The sequence below is a fragment of the Mandrillus leucophaeus genome, unplaced genomic scaffold, assembly GCF_000951045.1.
Source record: "Mandrillus leucophaeus isolate KB7577 unplaced genomic scaffold, Mleu.le_1.0 Scaffold269, whole genome shotgun sequence".
Classification (NCBI taxonomy): domain Eukaryota; kingdom Metazoa; phylum Chordata; class Mammalia; order Primates; family Cercopithecidae; genus Mandrillus; species Mandrillus leucophaeus.
In genome coordinates this window covers 3,644,718-3,654,069 of record NW_012102798.1, presented here as the reverse complement: position 1 = coordinate 3,654,069, position 9,352 = coordinate 3,644,718, and positions in this window count along the sequence as shown.

Genomic DNA, 9,352 nt, shown 5'->3' with positions numbered 1-9,352 from the left:
TTGCTTATCTGTAAAGGATTTTATTTCTCCTTCACTTATGAAACTTAGTTTGGCTGGATATGAAATTCTGGGTTGAAAATTCTTTTCTTTAAGAATGTTTAATATTGCCCTCCCCCTTCTGGCTTGGAGAATTTCTGCTGAGAGATCTGCTGTTAGTCTGATGGGCTTCCCTTTAGGGATAACCCGACCTTTTTCTCTGGCTGCCCTTAACATTTTTCCCTTCATTTCAACTTTGGTGAGTCTGACAGTTATGTGTCTTGGAGTTGCTCTTCTCGAGGAGTATCTTTGTGGCGTTCTTTGTATTTCCTGAATTTGAATGTTGGCCTGCGTTACTAGGTTGGGGAATTTCTCCTGGATGATATCCTGCAGAGTGTTTTCCAACTTGATTCCATTTTCCCCATCACTCTCAGGCACACCAATCACACATAGATTTGGTCTTTTCACATAATCCCATATTTCTTGGAGGCTTTGTTCATTTCTTTTTACTCTTGTTTCTCTACACTTCTCTTCTTGCCTCATTTCATTCATTTGATCTTCAGTCGCTGATACTCCTTCTTCCAGTTGATTGAGGTGGTTACTGAAGCTTGTGCATTTGTCACGTAGTTCTCATGTTATGGTTTTCATCTCTATCAGTTCTTTTAAGGACTTCTCTGCATTGGTTATTCTAGTTAGCCATTCATCAAATCTTTTTTCAAGGTTTTAAGTTTCTTTGTGCTGGTTACATAGTTCCTCCTTTAGCTCTGAGAAGTTTGATCGACTGAAGCCTTCTTCTCTTGACTTGTCAAAGTCATTCTCCGTCCAGCTTTGTTCTGTTGGTGGCGATGAGCTGTGTTCCTTTGGAGGGGGAGATGCGCTCTGATTTTTTGAATTTCCAGCTTTTCTGCACTGCTTTTTCCCCATCTTTGTGGTTTTATCTGCCTTTGGTCTTTGATGATGGTGATGTACTGATGGGGTTTTGGTGTAGGTGTCCTTTCTGTTTGTTAGTTTTCGTTCTAACAGTCAGGACCCTCAGCTGTAGGTCTGTTGGAGTTTGCTTGAGGTCCACTCCAGACCCTGTTTGCCTGGGTATCAGCAGCAGAGGCTGCAGAAGATAGAATATTGCTGAACATCAAGTGTTGCTGTCTGATTCTTGCTCTGGAAACTTCGTCTCAGAGGTGTACCCCGCTGTGTGAGGTGTGAGGTGTCGGTCTGCACCCAGTGGGGGATATCTCCCAGTTAGGCTACTTAGGGGTCAGGGACCCACTTGAGCAGACAGTCTGTCAGTTCTCAGATCTCAACCTCCATACTGGGAGATCCACTGCTCTCTTCAAAGCTGTCAGACAGGCGCATTTACCTCTGCCGAGGTTTCTGCTGCTTTTTGTTTAGCTATGCTCTATCCCCAGAGGTGGAGTCTACAGAGGCAGGCTGGCATCCTTGAGCTGTGGTGGGCTCCACCCAATTCGAGTTTCCCAGCGGCTTTGTTTACCTACTTAAGCCTCAGCAATGGCGGGCACCCCTCCCCCAGCCTCGCTGCCACCTTGCAGTTAGATCTCAGACTGCTGTGCTAGCAATGAGGGAGGCTCTGTGGGTGTGGGACCCTCTGGGCCAGGTGTCAGATATAATCTCCTGGTGTGCCGTTTGCTAAGACCCTTGGTAGAGCGCTGTATTAGGGTGGGAGTTACCCTATTTTCCAGGTGTTGTGTGTCTCAATTTCCTTTGGCTAGGAAAAGGAATTTCCTTCCCCCTTGTGCTTCCCAGGTGAGGTGATGCCTTGCCCTGCTTCAGCTCTAGCTGGTCGGGCTGCACCCGTGGACCAGTGCCAACTGTCTGACATGCCCCAGTGAGATGAACCCGGTACCTCAGTTCAAAATGCAGAAATCACCCATCTTCTGTGTTGCTCATGTTGGGAGCTGGAGGCTGGAGTTGTTCCTATTTGGACATCTTGGGCGCCCACCAAGGCAGGCTTTTTAAAAATAAGTTTGCATGACAGAAGGCTAGAACCCTCTCCAGTGCATTCTCTATCCCAAATGAATCGTTTTGTTTTGTTTTGTTTTGTTGCTTCCCGGCCCTTGGCAGCAATGGGACTGCAAGTGTAGAAAACTAAAGTAGTGCCCAACAGAAGGCAGGAATTGCTACAGATCCTTAAGAGTTCAGAGGGATCCCTTCTCCAGGTAAGAAGTGATTTTTTTTTTTTTTTTGTCTGACTTCATGCAGACACCCTGGGCACATAGAAAGAACTGCCAATGAACTTTCTGTTTTAAATATGCATATTTACCAGTGTCAATACTGCTTAGTAGGCCCAGTGGTGGCTGAACCAAGGACTTGAAGAAGGAGAAAACCAGTAAAAATGAAACCCTGATACTGGGTTTTTGCTCATCAGCTGCTTCAAAGGCTGAGAATTCAGACCTATTACAAGCTGCAGGCCGTTACCAGATGCAGGAACTGTCAGGGACAGGTCTAAAAGGATGGAATTTTCTGGCTACCCTTCTGGTCTGATCGGGGTGTTGAAGGCCTGAAAATCTAATTTTACCCCACCCTGGGTTCCTTGGGGGTTCATTCAAGTGATTGGGAATTACCAGAGTTATGAAGGCTTCCATGTGGTCACAGAATGGGCACTGGCAGAGCTGGAATCCTTGATCTTTCTTCTTACAAAGAGTACTGGGTCCCTGCTAGGGAAGTGAAGGTCTGATGAAGCCTGGTATAAATTTATGCAGGAATGGTTGTAGAGGCAGCAGCTAACAAAATCCTCAGATGTGTAAGCTGCAGATGCCCACAGGACAATAGGAGTTTGGCTTTGTCACTCCAGATGAGGCCAGGGACCAAAGAGCAAGGAGAAGCTGAGAGTTAGGGTTCCTGGGTGACATTATATCTGGTCAGAACATGTGCATAATGCCGTATGTGAACTGTTTTTGCATACTGCAATGGTTATTAGTTTTCCAAATCACAGGGTAGGATATACTCATGGGAAGGCTGGTTTGAGCCATGTGAACTGGCTGGGGCGGGGCCCACAGAACTGTTCAAAGCCCCTTCGTCTACCAGGAGGCTGGAGGTAGTTACCAGATGTCCTAGGTTTCGCTAGTGCCCAACACATTATGACTCAGCAGAGGGTGGTGTCTCAGGCTCGGTTGGAGTCCAGAGCAGGATCTGGCTTGGTTACCTTTTTACTAGCAGGTAGTGCCGGTCTTCTTGCTAGACAGGCAGACTAAACACACACTTAGGGCCCCAGGAAATTAGGGCCTAAGGAAAGGTTTAACCTTATCCAGAATTTTGCAATCAGGAAATCTAGAAATAAGTCAATGGAATTTCAGCAAAATCATTTCGTTTAGTTTTACTTTTCTTTTGAATTACACGTGAATGGGAATGCCATAGTCTTTTCAATGCTTCAAGGCGTCTGAAGGTCCTAATTGGGCCTTGACGATAAATCCTGATAATTCTGAATAGTGACTATATTACTGCTACGATACAGTTCTGATATTCTTTGGCAGAGCCCCCTCCTGGCCACCAACGCATACAATTGCGCCATCTTGTGGTACATGCTGTGCAGTGGAGAATGAGGTTTTTCTGTTTTTTTTGTTTTGTTTTGTTTTTGTTTTTGTTTTTTGAGATGGAGTTTCACTTTCGTTGCCCAGGCTTGAGTGCAATGGCGCGATCTTGGCTCACCACAACCTCCATCTACCAGGTTCAAGCGATTCTCCTGCCTCAGCCTCTCCTGGAATTACAGGCTTGTGTCACCATGCCTGGCTAATTGTGCATTTCTCTTTTAGTAGAGATGGGCTTTCTCCATGTTAATCAGGCTGGTTTCGAACTCCAGACCTCAGGTGATCCGCCTGCCTTGGCTTCCCAAACAGCTGGGATTACAGGTGTGAGCCACCGAGCCAGGCCACCAGCTACAGAGCTAGCTGTTCTGGCTTCCTGTTTTTTTTTTTTTTTAACCGAGCGGCGGGAAAGTAGAGGGAGTGTGCGCTTCTGTGGCAATGGTGAGGTCAACCTCATACCTAAGTTTCTGTTCTGTTCTACTTGCAGTTTTAGCAATCAGTACTTGTTCCTTTGACCTGCTTCCCTGCTCCCCCACCTCCTACAGCTCCATCTCCACCAAGCCTTCCTAACATGGGCCCTCAGCTCAGACATACCCATCCCAGTTTCTAGGACCAAGCTAGACAGAATTCTTAAGAGTTAGGATTCTTGACTTTTAGGTGTCATGGAACCCTTTGGCCAGCCTGTGAAGCCAACAGAATCCCTTCTCAGAATCACGTTTTTAGGTGCCTAGAACAAAATACATAGGAATAAAAAGGAAACCTATTACACTGAAATGGAGTTGTCCAAATATTAAAAATGAACTTGTGATATAGTTATCACACATTAAGTAACAAGATCTAGTGGCAGGTCTCTACCACTGTAATTTTAAAGTGGTCATGAGCAGAAGCAGTATTAGAAGATGCTGTAGTGCAGCTGTTGTAATGTGATATGCAACCATCTGTGACTTCCATTGATGACAAAGTCATAGGTACTGCTGATACCACTGTGGGTTGTTGCTTATGTTCATAATTGTAGGAAATGCTACATTGAATTTAAGAAAACTGAAGTTAGAGGTTAGTAAAGACAAAGATATGTTTTCTGCATCCAAATTCTCAGATCCCTGCTGTGGATGAACCCCATCTGTGAAGGCCCGGTTAAGCTGCCTTAGAGCACCTCTGGATAAGGAGGCTACAGATTGCAACTCGGGCTACCCTCTTGGAAGGTTTTTAGAAGAGGGTAATCAGAAACTCCATGGAACACCCTGAAAGGAAACCAAGTAGCTGCTATAGCAGCCGCCCTTCCCATTTTCTTCAACTCCCCTGTGTTCAGACTCCTGCACCAAGCACCAGAGTCTGCTGCAGCTTTAGATTTCACTTTTCTGGAGTCACTTCCTCTTTCCTCCAGAGGGTGGCGTAGAGGCAGAGCTAGAGATCATTTGGCAGCTACACCCTGAGGCATTACCACCTGCAAAGGAGCAGTTCTGGCCCTCTGTGGCTAACTTAGCTGCCAGGATGAGCACCCGCCAAGAGAAATCTGCCTTTTCCTTTCCCCGGGAACAGCGGGTGACCACCCTGCGAAGCATGAGCTGGAGACAACCTGTTTGACTCTCTACCCCATGGAGTTCAGAGACCGAGGCTAACTCACCTAGGAAGAAGGAAAGAAGCTGCAGGATGAGGCTTGGTCCTGCAGGACTAAAGGAAGAATTGGGATCCCTACTTGAGAGGCAAAAACTGGAGGGCCAGCTAAGTCAGTTTCCACTGGAGAAAAATAAAGGTGGGCTACTAGAAAGAGTCACTCTGAAAATAAAGTTTAAGGTCCAGAGGTTGCACGGGAAGTCAATCAAGGGGTTAAAAGCCAGAAGGCCATAGGCAGAAGTAAGAACAGAACAGTCTGCAGGGTAATTATCCTGATGAGCGATGGGTCATGGTAGCTTGCCATTGTGGATCAGCTGGTGTGTCTGGTGTAAGCAGGGAAAACTGGATTCAAAGGTTCCGGGTGAGGGAGTCTGGGGATGCAGGAAAACATCCGGGGGTGTCAAAGTTGCTGGCATGGGATACTCTGGACAGGGGATACCAGGAGCAATCATGCATGAATTAGGCAGTTGTGAAGTCTGAAGCCTTTAAACTCTTATTTATGTGCTCCTTCTGCCTAAGGAGGTCACATGGCATTGTGGGTAAGTGTGCAGGCACTGAAGCCACACTGTCCAGCTTTATATTCCAGCTCTGCTTGTTACCACCTGTATGATCTTGGGCAAATTATTTAACCTCTCTGTGCTTCTGCTTCATTAACTGTTAAATGGGGATAAGAATAATAGCCAACTCAAGAGGTTAACATTAGGCAATGTAGGTAAAGTACTTAGGAAAGTGCCTGATGCATAGTATAATTTTAATATGTATTAGCTGTTATTATTATATTCTGTCAAAAGCAATAGAGCTGATTGTTTAAAGGTATAGGTTCTGGACACAGAGTAAGTTAAGTTTTAGCTCTGTTATGTGTTCTCTGTGTGAATCTGGGCAAATTATCCTCCCTGAGCCTCAGTTTCCTTATCTATAGAATGACAATAATAATACTATCTGAATTCATTCAGTTGTTGTGAGGATTAAATGAGACAATACATGTAAGGAGACTTGTACATACATAGGGCACATTCAGTGTTAACTCTTTTGACCTGTGGATGGAAAACAGGTAGGTCTGAAGCATGATGTCCAAAGTCAGTAGTTGATAAATAAAACAAATTGGAAGGATACACAAAATATTGTATTGTTGGTGGTGGTTTCCTTTAGAGGGTGGGGGTGGGGGTGAGAAAGAAGTCTCCACAGTTAATTTTGTGCTTTTTTGAACTTCTTGAATTATTTCTTTTACCATGTGTGAATTACAACATTCAAGAAATACTAATGGGCTGTCAGTAATTATGGGCCATCAGTGATCACTTATACTCTTGTATTTAAAAGGGAAAGGCTGATAATGGGACCACTGATCAAAGCATTTGGTTCTGAAGAAGACTCTGAGGTGCAGCGCCCTTTTGATGCAGGTAGTGACTAGGGCTGAAGACATCTGGGTACAGGGGAAGATGTGGATCTTATTTATAAAGATGTTGACAATGACCACTGTTTTGTGGCCTGGGAATGGTGTTGGTCCGTTAGAATGTCCTAGATAGTGTGTCTCAAATTATGGCCAGTGGACCAGCTGCAACATAATCTCCTACAGGGGCTATTTGAAGATCTCTGGACCCCATTCAAAACCCTTTGGATCAGAATTTCTGTGGTTGGGGCCTATGGATCTGTACTTACAACTAGCCTCCCAGGTCATTGATGTGAAATTAAAAGCAGTCTTCTGTTTCAGATAGACCTAAGCTCAAATCCCAGTCCAGCCAATCCCTAGTTGTGTTGAAGCTCCCACCCCTGACATTTGTCACTGCTAACTTGCTGGTTGGGTCCCAGGATCCTCTGTACAAAACTCTGCTCCAATTGCACAGGCTCAATTGCATGGCTACCTTTTTCCTGGCTGCAGGCAGAAGAAAAGCCTCCTTTCTGTGTGTAACTGACCTCTTCTTTACTGCACATGTGCAGTTATCTGATAAGCAGCCATCTTTTGTCCTTTTCTCCCTAGTCTCCTGTTACGAAATAATCGCCAATCCTCAAACATGGTTGCTAGGTGGTTGGAATTTACTGCTCTGACCAATCAGGGAGCTGATATTGTTTGCTTGTTTATTGCTTTATCCAGCTCACTGCCCTTATAACAACTTCTATTCACGTGCTCACCTACACTCAGGTGCAAAAGCCTCTATATGTCTCGGAGCGCAGGGGAAGATATGAGGGGCAATAATAATAATAGTGCTTAGCTAATGGGATTGTGGTTATTACAGGAGATAATGCATATAAAATGCCTAGCACAGTTCCTAGCTGCTGTTATTAAATCTGGCACTGGTGTAGGCTTTTATTCTCTCTTAAGTCCAATCCTGTCTCAGGGACTCAATGTCCCACATCCATAAGTCCACAAGGGAAAGGTTAGGTGCATGATGTCTGAAGTTCCTCTCAAGCCTGTGACTTTTCTTTGAGGAATTGTCCAAAGAACAACTTTGAACTGACCCTAGGAAAGCTTCCCAGGTCACTTCCAGGCATTAGATGCTTCTGAGTAGGGTCTTGAAGGATAAAGAGGAGTCTGCATGCATGTACTGTTGTCAGAGCAGTTCTTGCCCAAGCAACAAAAAGCTGACCTCCCTTGCAAACCTTGCTTGAGCCTTAGAGCTACTTAACTGCCCTCTCCACCCCTCCCTTTGCCTCTACCTGTGCAATGGTCCCTATTTGGAAAATAATTTCTCTCAAGGCTCTTTCTATGCAAGCTCTCACTTGCTAATGTGGACATCCCTTCTCCCCTTTACATCTCCCAGCTGTGCCTTGTAAGGAGCTGTTTGTAATAGCTGTTTCAGAAGTGTAGCTAACTGATGACAGGAAATAACCATGGCTTTCAAACTTTAATGTGCATCAGAACCACTTGGGGGCTTATTGAACACATGAATTTTCAGGCGCCACCCCAGAACATACTCAACCAGCATCTTCAGTGATAGATAGGGCCTGGGCATCCATAGCAGGCATCACAAAGTGTACTCAGTCCATAGAACACCTGCATCAGAATTACTTAAAGTATTTGCTTAAAATGGAGATTCCTGGACTTGGTCCCAGACCTACTGAATCAGATTTTTAGGCTCAGGGATGATTATGTGGTTGTACTATAGCAGTAGTTCTCAAAGTGTGCCCCCACAACTGCCTAGCAGCGTCAGTATCACCTGCGAACTTGTTAGAAATGTGAGTTCTTGGGCCCCATCCTAGACCTACTGATATGGTTTGGCTCTGTGTCCCCACCCAAATCTCATCTCATAGCTCTCATAATTCCTACATGTTGTGGGAGGGACCCAGTGGGAGATGATCGAATCATGGGAGCAGGAGTCTCCCACGTTGTTCTCATGACAGTGAATGGGTCTCACGAGATCTGCTGGTTTTAAAAATGGGAGTTTCTCTGGACAAGCTATCTCTTTTTGCCTGCTGCCATCCATGTAAGATGTAACTTGCTCCTCCTTGCCTTCCACCATGATTGTGAGGCCTCCCCAGCCATGTGGAACTGTAAGTCCAATAAACCTCTTTCTTTTGTAAATTGCCCAGTCTCAGGTGTGTCTTTTATCAGCACCGTGAAAATAGACTAATACACCTACTGAAATAAAAATTCTAGGAGTAGAACCAGGCAACGTATGTTTTTACAAGACCTCCATGTGATTCTGATGCAGGCTCAAGTTTGAGAGCCCCTGCACTAAGGTATTACCACTGCTACGTCCCATCCATTGGATGTCACATCATGATGGTTCTGAGTCTGGGCAGCTGGAATTTACTTTTATACCCTACAGATTGCTGCTGGGTATAAAAGTCAGTTACTGTTACCTCCCGATGACATTCCAGCAAGCTTAGCCTCACAACATTTTCTGGGCAGATCTTTTTCAGGTACCCTCTTATGACAGGATGGTCACTATGGCAAGAGTGGAGGTGCCTGTCTCCATGAATCATGGATAAGTCAGGTCAGAGTTGCAAGGATTTTAGTGGAGGTAAATAGGCCTCAAACATAGCTAGAGTCAGAGGAGGCCTCATCTGTTCCTAAAGAGATCACTTAAGCCAGGCATGGTGTTTCACATCTGTGATCCTAGCACTTTGGGAGGCTGCGGTGGGAGGATCACTTGACCCCAGGAGTTTGAGACCAGCCTGGGCAACGTAGGGAGACTCTGTCTCTACAAATAATTTTTAAAAAATTAGCCAGGCATAGTGGCATGTGCCTATGGTCCCAGCTACTCAGGAGGCTGAAATAAAAGGAC